The sequence below is a fragment of the Lissotriton helveticus genome, chromosome 2_1 (assembly GCF_964261635.1).
Source record: "Lissotriton helveticus chromosome 2_1, aLisHel1.1, whole genome shotgun sequence".
Classification (NCBI taxonomy): Eukaryota; Metazoa; Chordata; class Amphibia; order Caudata; family Salamandridae; genus Lissotriton; species Lissotriton helveticus.
This window is the reverse complement of record NC_136059.1, coordinates 474,722,494-474,736,002: the sequence shown is the minus strand read 5'-3', so window position 1 is coordinate 474,736,002 and position 13,509 is coordinate 474,722,494.

The window sequence follows — 13,509 nt, the reverse complement described above, 5'->3', positions numbered from 1 at the left end:
ACGAGACAGGAACCCAAAGAGACAGTCCATGAATATTACGAGAGATTGCTGAAGGCGTTTAAACAGTATAGCGGCTTGGATGTAATGGATCCAAAGGACATAGGGCAATTCGTGTCCAAGTTCGTCCTGGGACTGAGACCGGATATTAGTTTAATGATTCAGCAACACTCGATTTGTTGGCAAAGTAGACCCCTAGATGAAATACTGAGATATGCCAGGTACTGCTGTGATGAGGTAGACTCCAAGACTAAGAAACTAAAAGAGAAGCTGATGGTGGTACAATTGCAGGCAGCAGGAAAGGGGGGACCGCAACAACAGCAGCAAGGGACAGGTACAGGAGGTAAGAAGCAGTACAGTCAGAACAAGGGTAATGAGGAGAGTACTACCTTCAGACCCAGAGTAGACATAGCTACCTTGAAGAAAACGACTAGGTGTCACCAGTGCAACGAGTTGGGGCATTGGAAACGCGAGTGCCCTTACAATGTAGAGATAGGAGAGCAAGAGATAGAGGAGGAAGGGGTCCAGAGCGCACCTATGAGAGGGGCGACGCCATACCAAGGAAAGGTGCTCAAAGGGGGGGGGGCTCCTCCCCGAGCCCAGTTCCCGCAACCTCCTCGAGTAGGGAGTATGGGTAAGACCTATAGACAAATGCCCCTGTTTGTGGAAGGTGAAGAGTGCTATTATGTGGACCCATTAACCGGACAGAGAGTGGAAAGAGAAGACTGCACCCTTGGGGCAGCCTTAGAGGTAGATCAGAGGGGACCCTATGTTGAAGCAGAAGTAGCAGGGTGCCCTACGACATTTCTGGTGGACACAGGAGCCACTAGATCCACGATCAGATCAGCTGCAGTTCCAGACCTGCCCATGTCTGGAGAGACCATACAGGTGGTAGGGGTCGCAAACAGGAGAATAACCAGCCAATTGACAGAACCGGTACAGGTGAAAATAGGGAAGTACAGCGATGAGCACCAATTTGTGGTTTGCGATTCAAGCCCTGTGTGTCTGCTAGGAAGAGACCTGTTGTGCAAATTGAATTGTACTATATATTGTACACCCCAGGGAGTGGAGGTATTGACTAATGATGATGATGCAGATTTCAAAGTTGCAAACTCAAGAATATGTGTGGAGCTGTACCCTACTTTGACAGTAGACGAGCTTCCCTGGGATTTGAGAGAGACAGTGGCATCAGAGGTATGGGATTTCACTGGGGAAGAGATTGGATTGGTCAAAGGGGTGGACCCAGTGAAAATTGTAGTGAAACCGCATGCTGAGTTCCCAAGAACACCCCAGTATAAATTGACTCCAGAAACGATTGCAGGCATAAAACCCGTGATCGAGTCCATGATTAAACAGGGAATACTGAAAGAAATCGTGGGTAGTCCATGTAACTCCCCGATTATGGGTCTGCAGAAACCAAATGGGAAATTCCGGATAGTGCAGGACCTTCGAAAGATTAATAACATAGTCGTTTCATGTTGTCCAGTGGTACCGAATCCATCAGTGATACTGTTTCAGATTCCATTCCAAGCTGAGTGGTTCACTGTGATAGATCTTTGTCAGGCTTTCTTTTCGATCCCTTTGGACGAAGATAGCCATTTTCTTTTCGCATTTAAGCTGGAAAATCGCGTCCTAACATGGTGTCGTATCCCTCAGGGGTATACAGAGAGTCCATCGATCTTTAACCAGCTTCTGAAGAAAAATCTTGAAAGTCTAGTGCTGCCCCAGAAGTCAGTTCTGGTCCAGTACATAGACGACCTCCTTGTGGCGTCAGAAACAGAAGAAGCTTGCAGGGAAGATTCCATTGCTTTGTTAAATCACCTAGCTGCCAATGGGCACAAGGTGTCCCCGGGAAAATTGCAGTACTGCCTGACAGAAGTACAGTACTTGGGACACAGAATTGAGAAAGGCAAACGAAAAGTGTCACCAGACAGGATAGAGGCGATCATGAAAATGAACGCGCCTCAGACACAGAGAGAGGTCAGGATGTTCCTAGGGATGATGGGTTATTGCCGACAGTGGATCGTGAACTTTTCACTGAAAGCAAAGCCCTTGCAAAAACTGACGCACAAAGAGGTGAGTGATCCGGTACCATGGGACAAAGACTGTTTGATGGCATTCTTACAGCTGAGAGAGGACCTGTGTCGTGCTCCGGCATTGGGAATGCCTGATTACAATAAACAATTCTTTCTTTACTGTTGTGAGAGAGAAGGTTGTGCGTTGTCTGTGTTGGTCCAAATCCATGGGAATGCCCGTAGACCAGTTGCTTATTTTTCAGCTACTTTAGACCCAGTAGCCGCAGCGTTGCCCGGATGTCTCAAATCCGTTGCTGCAACGGGTGTCAGCATTGAGAGATGTGAAAATATCGTTATGGGGCACCCGTTAGAGGTGTGCGTGCCACATTCTGTTGAACTATTGATGACCAGGACCAAAACACAGCATCTGACCAATAGCAGGCTCACGCGCTATGAGCAAGTTATTCTTGCTGCAGAGAACGTGACCCTCAAGAGATGCTCTGTTTTGAACCCTGCTACCTTAATGCCACTTCCAAATGATATTGATGATGATGATGAATATTCAGACCATGACTGTCTCGATGTGACTGAACTATGCACCAAACCCAGACCCGACATCGTAGATGAGCCACTGACCGACCCAGACGAAGTTTTCTTTGTCGATGGCTCATGTGTAAGAGACGAAGTTGGGCAGTTGAGAGCAGCTTATGCTGTTTGTACAATTGAAGGAGTTGTGGAAGCAGGGTGCCTGGAAGGAGTACACTCCGCTCAGGTAGCCGAGATTATTGCCCTAACACGTGCTTGCTTAGCAGGCAATCAAATTCGAGTCACCATCTACACCGACAGCCAATACGGGTTTGGGGTAGTTCATGATTACGGGCAGTTATGGTCTCAAAGAGGGTTCATGACTTCTTCAGGCTCTCCCATTCGCAATGGAGAGTTTGTGCGCTTGTTGTTAGAAGCATTGCAATGTCCAGCAAGTATCGCAGTTGTAAAGTGCATCGCACATACCAAAAATGAGGACTTTGTTTCGAAAGGCAATAGATATGCTGATGAAGTTGCGCGGTATTGCGCAGAACAAGGTTACTCTTTCACAGAGGTGGATGTGGGTGGAATAAATGTGAGAACTGAATTAGCCATGATACTGGAAACTGTTGATACTTGGGATGAATTGTCAACCATGCAAGAAAATGCTCCTGATTCAGAAAAGGAAACATGGGTAAAGGCAGGATGTGTAATGGGTGAGACTCATTTTTGGGTCTCAGCAGACGGCAGAGCAGTGTTGCCCAATGAGATGGTGAGTCCAATGGCTAGACTCATACATGGTCCCGTACACTTAGGGAGAGATGCTATGCTGAGAGTGTTTAGACAGACTTGGTACAATCCTAAGTTTAGAATAGCAGCAGAAGCAGTGTGCCAGCGTTGTGTGACCTGCCAGCAGCTGAATGTAGGGAAAAGAACACCAGTTGCACTAAGTCACATAGGAAGGTCTGGAGGTCCATTCAACAGAATGCAGATAGATTTCATTGAAATGCCAAGATGCAACCGCCTCCGCTATGTCTTGGTGGTTGTTTGTGTGTTCTCCAGATGGGTTGAGGCATACCCTACACGTAGGTGCGACACCCTCACAGTGGCTAAGTTACTGCTTAGAGAACTTATCCCTCGGTTCGGGGTGCCGGCCTTTTTGGAATCAGATAGGGGAACACATTTTAACAGCGAGCTTGTGAAGATGATTTGTGTTGCACTGAATATAGACCAGAAGCTCCATTGCAGTTACCGACCAGAAGCCTCAGGAATTGTGGAACAAATTAATGGCACGATCAAGTCCAGAATAGCGAAAGTTTGCTCCTCAACGACCCTGAATTGGCCTGACGCCCTGCCATTGGTACTCATGAGCCTTCGTAGTACCCCAGACAGAAGAACAGGGTTGTCACCACATGAGGTGTTAATGGGGAGAGCAATGAGACTGCCATCTATTCCAGCTACTGCACTGTTAAATATCACAGATGATATGATCCTGGACTATTGTAAGGGGCTGTCTGACGCCATGCGTTCTGTGTCCCTTCAGGTGCAGGCTGCAGAGGTTCCAGCGTGCCAGGGCCCTTGCCATGACCTGTATCCGGGGGACTGGGTCCTGGTGAAGAAACATGTGAGAAGAAGCTGCTTGGATATTCGTTGGCGTGGGCCCTACCAGGTCATTCTGATCACAAGTACAGCTGTAAAGGTGGGAGGCCTGCCCAACTGGATACACGCGTCGCATACGAAAAGGGTTCCAGCACCTCTGGAAACAGCTCCTCTCTCGGATGGACGTCCAGCTGAGGACCAAGAAGCCATAGAGGGGGCTAGCCAAGCTGTAGAGGTGCCAGTGGAAGCAGGGAACGAGTCTGACCAAGCTGAGGACGGTCAGTACAACAGCGAAACAGAAGACGCTACAGAAGGAGAAGACAGCTGGGAGTACGAGTCTGACCCTGACAGGTCTGACAGAGAGCGAGAACAGACCAGAAGGAGAAGGAGTAGAAGGGCACGTGGAGAAGCAAATTGGCCGCAAAGAAGAAGTTCTAGCCTGAGGTCAACTCCAGAAGCAACCCTTCCTCCGATATCAGAAGACTCAGACCCAGAAGAAGGTGCTCAGGGCGCTGAAGCATCAGACCGAAGAAGGTCAAGAAGAGTGCGTGTGCCTAACAGAAGATACTCCACACCTGAGTGGACATATCTGGCGACAAATGTCTGTGAAACCGGAGACAGGGAGGATCCGAGCGGTGGTGGTGTCCAGTTCTGAGCCCATTATCACCGTGGAAATACAACTGTTGGTACCCGGTGTCGAACAAGAAGGGTCACTAACATTCGTGCTCCCCAGACCTCCCCGCCTCAGCAAGTTAAAACACATGTTTCTTACAGAATTGAAATTCCCCGACTTTGGTACCACGATAACAGCACATGAAGAGCATACTCTTCGCATGGAAATATTGAACTATGCTATTGAAGCAAGCAGCACAAATCTAATAGTCGATTGTTAAAGGACTTTGTAAATAAAGCAAGCAGAAGAAAAGAAGATTACCTAGCGCCCAGGAAGCAGAGAATTTTAGGGAACCCCTTGAGTGGATGGAGAAGGGCTAGGGTTGTCTTTTTGAACTGTGAAAGGACTTTTTGCGAAAAAGGCTGTCAGCCTCCAGCTGTGTGGATTCTAAAGACAAAAAAAGGATTGAAAGAGACTGTAAAGGAACGAGAGGAAAAGAACTTTTTTTGCAAAGAGAAAGGGAAAGCTAGATTGTCTGACGAAATGGAGGCCGGCACCCCGAATCGCAGAGCTAAATGTATAATAGGTACACTAATAGTAGGAGTGATGATATTAATAGCTTTAGTGGTAACAATTTCTTATGTAAAGGGACATGAGGAAGAGGTAAAGGTAACTGATGCGAATTCTGTAGTAACACTTACACCCACTGTTGCAGGTGAGAAAAGGGAAAACACTCAAGAGAAAGCGTTATTGGCTGCAGAAGCCCGCAGGTTACATGTAGACGAGTCCCAAGGAGACTTTAGGTCAAATGCTTATGCTAAACTTTTGTATGAATACGTGGATGCCATGGAGGTTAAGGATTGCTACGTCTGCATGCAGTTGCCTGCGTCTGTAGATGAAGGAATTCGATATCATCACCTCCCTCTGACATATGGCATTACATGTAGCTTATTGCTTAGTATATTTTATGAGAGAGATAGTTTTGAATACTATTTCTCCAATTATGATTCTGTGTTGCCAGAAGTCCCGAATTACAAGCAGATGAATAAATGGGATTACTGGAAGAGTGAAGACAGATTGGCCAAGTTCTTCATTCCTTGGATTACCTTAGATACTTCACATGCCCGTAGAAATAATCTGACATGCAAGGTGTCAGAAGTCGAGAAAAAGTTCATAGGGCAGGTGGATGATCGTTACAGGAGACAAAAGATTTTGAAAAAATCAGGACAAGGGAAATTAGATTGGACCGAGGAAGAGAAGTCACATAAGAGAAAGGGTAGTAGTGGTCCAATAGCTTTAGATAAAGCGCAGAAAGGAAAGTTATGTCTTCACCGAGCCAAAACGTATTATGAAAATGTATACGTGGGTGAAGTTGACTGTGAACATGCTTTTAATTTAGAGTACTACACTAAGGATTTCCTGAAGGGAATGCAAGTGATTCCAAATGTGTATTTTGTATGTGGAAGAAATGCTTACGTGAGACTACCTGACAATTGGTATGGATCATGTTACTTGGCAATTGTCTTCCCCAAAATATATCATGCACAAGACTTATTGATCATTGAGGGCCAGACATCATCGAGGGGAAGGAGAGATTTAGGCGATGCAGAAATGGTTGGAGATGTCTTTGGAGCTATGTTCCCTCTTTTGGGAATAATCCTTAATGATGTTAAAATTAGACGACTGGCAACAGTTGTCGACAGGTTGTCTGCCAGCACTGCTCAGTCCTTAATGCTGGTAGAAGGAGAGATGCAATCGATAAGGGCTATGGTTCTTCAAAATCGGCTTGCATTAGATGTCTTATTAGCAAAAGAGGGCGGAGTCTGTAAGGCTTTGAAGGTTCAGGAATGTTGCACTTACATTCCAGACCTTTCAAAACCCCTTGAGAAAGTTATTAAGAACATAACTAATATACACAAGGAGATCGAAGACTTGAGTAGAGAAAATGTCTGGGAAAAGGTGGGCCACGGAATGAGTACAGTTGGAGGGTGGTTTTCCACCTTAGGCAAAAGCTTTATTTGGTATATCCTAAAGCCTATCATCATAATATTGATCTGTGGGATAATATTGTGGGGATTGGTGAGGGTATTCAAATGGTACAGAGCAAGAAGGTCAGAAAGGGCCCAAAGAGAACAGTTGCAGAGATTGGCTGCCATACAAGATAATCAGTACAGGAGCCTGAGAGCTCTGGAAGCGCAGAGAATGCCAGCAATAACTGCAGTTTAAATGTTAGTGATGACCCCGAGAGGTCATCAAAGGGGGGAACTGAGAGAGCGCAAACTGATATAAATGTATGAGTACATCACACTTACCTATAGTAAGCACAAGTCATGATGAGAAATGCCATGAGTGCTAATAGTATCTGAAATTATATTCTAAATGTATAGCTAATATAGAGATTTAAGTAGAAGTGGAACTAATACAGAAATGTGTGACATTATATGATTTTATTAGACGTGATTATTTTGAATCTATGTCGTGTAGCTGTTAACATATAAGATGGTCTGTGGTAAAACGCAGAACGTGGTAGGCCTCAGGGCCAGAGCTGGAGCTAAAAGGGAAGGTGTTTCTTTTCACGACACAGATTGTTTAACGTTTTTGGTCATTGCATTAATGGGCCATGATTTAGAGTAATGTTTTCTAAATAATAGAATAAGAGTTTTAACATGCTTTAATTAAATGAAGAAATTGAATGCTATAATCATAATGTGAAATATTGTAGGCCTGAAATGTTTTAGCATTGATTTACACGTACATGTCTGGGCTGAGAAATGTTGCAAGCTTTTAGAAGTCTATGAGAGTTGGGTTCTTGGCGGCAGATATCTGTCTGCAACAGGAAAGGGGGGATCCAATTATAAGTGAATGAATAGAGGCCTGTTCAGTAGACGGCCCAGACATGGAGGAGGGTTCTGGAATGTTTAAGGGGTATCAGCGGGCCGGAGAAGAGACTGAGAAGCAAGGTCAACTCTAACTTCTGAGGCCCAATACAAAGCATCATGGAAAAAGCCTGAAGTTGCACCACGTGAGAGGCGTTTCGCAAGGGGCGTCTCAAATGTTGTTGACTGTTTTGTATTAGGGACAGCACCCCTGGGTGGAGTTAGAGCAGAGACCTGAGGACCCTTTAGAGAGCGGATGGGTAGGCAGTGAGGGGTCATGACTGGAGAACTTTAGGTTTTCACCAAGAGACTTAGAGTGGGTGACTTCCCTTGGGGGTCATTCATTGCTGACACCTTTGTTAGGTTGGGATTTGGTTAAGTAGGGATACCATCTAGAACAGGGTAGGGACGCCTAACCTGTGTTTGTTTTCCTCCAACCTAAATGAAGGAGAGATATGCGTCTATGCTGATAGCTTTGCTATTTTTAGAACTTGTGTTAGTGATTTCTGTTGCTCGTCTGAGGGCTTTTCGAGAGCACATGTATGTAATTGGACCTGTGTATCTCGTGAATCTCATTCTGAGATGCTTGTATTTGCAGCTCATTATATCTTTACAATAAACTTTTGAAACCTAGAAGTTGTCCGTGATCTTTGAGAGTAGAGTCCTTTCTTGGGTGAACTAATTTGCAGATAGGTGTACTGTTTCCTTCCAAGACAGGCAATAAAGGTTCAGTCGACCAGATCGAGGTTTGGATCAATAGATATAAGGTATCGATCAAAATCTCGCCCTTTCACATGTGTAATGCTCACTCCACACTCTATTGTTTGTCTCTCATTGTCTCTTTCCCTCTCTACCTCTTATTTTCACTCTTTCTCTTTACTTCTCCCTCATTCCATCTTTCTTTCTTTTTGTCTCTCTCCCTCTGGCTCCAACTGCCTTCCTAGAAGTTGGTGAAAGTTGGATCTGCTTCCGGTTTGAGTCATGCCCAATGTAAGATGGCCGCTGAATCACCGGCTTACAGAGCTTGCTTTTTGGCTCCTACGATATTGTAGCATCAAACCAGGAAAGCTATTGCTGCTACATCACAAGCATTTACCAAAGCCTTGCCTTTGTGGGTGCAACCTTAGTGTCCTCCAGGAGACAGTCCCTACCCTTCTTACGGCATCTTTTTGTTGAGGGTTGGACGTCACCCTTGGTGAGGCAATATAGCCATTGGGTCAAGATCAGAGTTTTTTAGGCTTAATTGCGTGCCAGTGGCGCACAATATTGGGTCGAATGGAGTGTGTCTGGTGAGGGCAAATATTTGCCTGCAAAAATTGTTGCCAGGCAGCAGCTGCATGTAGTACCATATCGATACACGGGTTTAGAAGCTTCCATTTGCAGGATTAATTTAGGGAATGCAGTAATTAAGGGCACATGTTATACCTCTAGCTCATTCTATTTATGTATTAGGCCCTATGTTTGGTCTAGTCTTACTAACTGGTCTGGGCTGGTCATGGTCCTGTAGTTTCGGGTATCAGCATGTGGATGTGGCATTGCAAGCTGTGGCCTGGATGTGGTATTGCAAGCTGTGGCCTGGATGTGGTATTGCAAGCTGTTGTCTGGATAAGACGTTGAAGCTGTTGTCTGGATTAGGCATTACAAGCTGTTGTCTGGACGTGCATTTTAAACTGTGGTCTCGATGAGGAATTACAAGCTGTGGTCTGGATGCAGCATTACGAGGTGTTGTCTGGTCGTGGCATTACATGTTGTGGTCTGGATGTGACATTGCAAGCTGTGGAGCCTGTATGAGGCATTACAAGCTGTGGCCTGGTTAGGGGATTACAAGCTGTGGTCTGGATGTGCCATTGCAAGCTGCGGTTTGGATGTGGCATTGCAATCTGTTGTGTCTGGATGTGGCATTGCAAGCTGTGAGGCCTGGATGTGGCATTGCAAGCTGTGGTCTGCACATGGCATTGCAAGCTGTGGTCTGGATGTGGCATATCAAGCTGAAGTCTGGAATGGCGAACAAAGCGGTACAAAAGGGGGTGATGATAGACAGAGCATCTGAACCAATCAAACACTCACACCCAGTAAACAGATCTGGGTTTAATACATCACAGTTCTTTAGCCCACTCTGCCACCCCAGTTCAGACATATGCAAATCAGTCTGACCCTGTGCCTCATGGGAACCGTCCAGCCCGAACTGCCAAGCCATGCCTTCCCTGGACCGTAAAAACAAGCTTCCTAGGACCGGTTTCTTGCATTACAGACGTCTTCAGCCAGGCTTGCTTGAATCCAGTGGCAAAGTGAGCAAGGGACTCACGTCTCAGCATACCCTGCCAACTTATGGCGAAAAAAGCGGTACAAAAGGGAGTGTTTGATTGGCTCAAATGCTCCGTCCATCATCCCCTTTTGAATCGCGAAGTCTGGAATGGAGCATTGCAAGATGTGGTTTGAGTGTGGCATTGCAAGCTATGGTCTGGATGCAGCATTTCAAGCTGTTGTCTGGATGTGGCATTCCAAGCTGTGGTCTGGATGTGGCATTAAAAGCTGTGGTCTGGACGTGGCATTCCAAGCTGTGATCTAGATGTGGTTTTCCAAGCTGCAGTCTGGAATGGGGCATTGCAAGCTGTGGTCTGGATGTGGCATTACAAGCTGTGGTGCCTGGATGTAGCATTGCAAGCTGTGGTCTGGATATGTCATTAGAAGCTGTGGTCTCGGTGTGTCATTGGAAGCTGTGGTCTGGCTGTGGCATTGAAAGCTGTAGTCGGGATGTGGCATTCCAAGCTGTGGCCTGGATGTAGTTTTGAAAGCTGTGACCTGGATGTGGTAGTTGTGGTCTGGATGTGGCATCGCAATCTGTGGTCTGGATGTGGCATTACAAGTTGCGGCTTGGTTGTGGCATTGGAATCTGCGGTATGGACGTGTCACTGCAAGCTGTGGTCTGGATGCGGAATTGCAGCTGGGGTCTGGATGCAGCATTGCAGCTGTGGTCTGGATGTGGCATTGCAAGCTGTGGTCTGGATGTGGCATTGCAAGCTGTGGTCTGGATGTGGCATTGCAAGCTGTGGCCTGGATGTGCAATTGCATCCTGTGGCCTGGGTGTGCAATTGCATCCTGTGGCCTGGGTGTGGTATTACAGGCTTTGGCCTGTATGTGGCATTGCAGATGTGGTCTGGATGTGGCATTGCAAGCTGTGGTCTGGATGTGGCATTGCAAGCTGTGGTCTGGATGTGGCATTGCAAGCTGTGGTCTGGATGTGGCATTGGAAGCTGTGTTCTGGATGTGGCATTGCAAGCTGTGGTCTGGATGTGGCATTGCAAGCTGTGGCCTGGATGTGCAATTGCATCCTGTGGCCTGGGTGTGCAATTGCATCCTGTGGCCTGGGTGTGGTATTACAGGCTTTGGCCTGTATGTGGCATTGCAAGCTGTGGCCTGGATGTGGCATTGCAAGCTGTGGCCTGGATGTGGCATTGCAAGCGGTGTCCTGGGTGTGGCATTGCAAGCTGTGGCCTGGATGTGGCATGGCATGCTGGAGCCTCTATGTGGCATTGCAAGCTGTGGTCACCTGGAGTTGGTAATCTACTCTTTGGAGTTGGTCACGTACCCTGAGATGACCCCATATTTACACAATTTGTTGTGGCTTGTCTATCTACATCGGAGCTGGGGATCAGGAAGCGTGCACCGCTGATTTCTGAGTGGCCGAGTCAATGGCCAAGGCTCTCAGATCAGTCTCCCATTTTAACTTCCCGAAAAATACAATTGCTTTGCCATTTAACACTCTACATCAAATTCCAGTAAAACTGTCACAAAAACCTTCACGTTTCACAAACTTAACTCTCAGAAATACCGATCGGCTGTTCCTTTTAGACATCACATCCACTTCAAGAATCAGTATTTCTTGAACCATCCTCGCTTCTCATCTGTGAGTCTCTTTTTATTATCCTTCTCCTTCTCCAGTCTGCTCTATTTGTCAGATGTTCTTATGATGACTTCCTAGGGGGCAAGTAAAATGCCTCACCATCTTCTTCTTTAGCCACTAGAATTCACTGTTTGTTATTATCATCATTCTATTTATCTTTTCCCTTTCTGACCTGAAAGTAAATGCACAAGAGGCTTTGATGCAGGCAACTACTTGCAAGGGTTTGTTTAATGCTCGCAAACATGTGAGCTTCTGAGTGTTCACCAACATATCGTGCTGGACCTCCCTATGGCAAGCCCACAGGTGCAATACATTTGGTCATATGAGACTTGAACCACACTGATTGAATTTCCCTGTGGTCAACTCCCACTTATCAGGGTATTAGTGAGTCTTCGAAAAGGAATGGGATTCTGCATCTGTCATTGGGGAAGCTATTAGTTAGGATTGTGAGTTTAGAAGTAAACATTTGTCTTCCGGTTAGTACGTCAGTGTTACAAAAGTGTATTAAGTTTGAATGAGGCTTGCCTCAGTATTTGGAAATCAAATCAATGCTTTTCTTCGAAGGCATTTACAAATAACAGCCGTGAAACAAAACACAGAGGCAAAAACATGTTTGATAATGAAATGTTCTTTTTGTTTTCCACGTCATTAAATAGTTACACTTTTTCCTGAAAGCAAATATGTGAAATTTACAGACAGGGATACCTTGTACCTTTGGTTCAGTGAATTTCCGTGGGTGGGGATAAAGAAGCTACAAGAAACAGCAAAGCTAGTGTAATTCCATGTTGTTTCAGATTGTTTAATGAGCAAAGGTATCAGTTTGTTTTTAACAGTTATAATTGCATCATTTTGTAATCAGAGTTTAATTAAAATGAATTAAGTGCAGAGGTACTTTCAAATGCAAATATTTTTTTTTCTTGAATAGATTTGCTAAATATAATTGTAACACTCGTGCACACATTAAGACACTAAACTATGCAATTACAGGGATTAACCCTCTATCCTTAACCACAGTACCCAAAACCCTTAATTCTATACCCTTAATCTTAAACCTACACCTCTTAATCCTTAGTCCCTATGGTTTAAACAAATACCTCGTTATTCTGTAGTCTAAACCATTAACTCTATTCACCAGACTATTAACCAATACTCTTAACCCCTCTATCCCAAACTCTTAAACCTTAAACTGTTGCCAAAACCTTTAATGATATTCCCGCCTTTTTAATTCATAAATGTATACTCTAGTCCCTTAATGCCCAACCATTGACCCTCTAGTTTTAATCCTTAACTCATACACGTAAACACTACACTGTGTACCCTTAAATCCATAATATTTACCTCATATGCCAACAACTCAACACTATACTACAAATATGTTAAACTCTTAACTACAGATACTTTACCATTAACCAACACACTACCCAATAACTTTAAAACTTATATCTGCACACCTCCCCCTTAGCCCTCAACCTCTATACCCCTAACCCTTAACACTTACCCCTGTAGCCCAAATGATTACCCTATACCTCAAACCCTTAATCCTATGGCTCACACTCTTCTTTATACCCCTTACTCAACTCCAGACCGTGACCCCTATATTACATTACCCTGTACCTTTAACACCTTCTCCGCCATCTATTCCTCAACCCTTTAATTATATTCCTCAAACCCTTAATCCTCAACATTGACTTAATCCATTAATCGCTATTCCCTTAAAGCCTGCTCCTTAACCTAAAGCTCATAACCATATTCCTCAAATCCTTAACCCTGAACTCTGTGATCTAAACTTTTTTCTCCCTAACTCATTCTCATACCTCTGCCCTATAGCTTTAACCTCGATAACCTAACCTGTTATCCCCTTTCCCATTGTCCTTACATTCATATATTTTGGGAAAATACTTTGAAAGGTTATCTTTTTTAAAATAGGTATTTTGGGGGATAATAATTGAGATGTGTTATTTTTTTAGAAGTGTTCCTTTC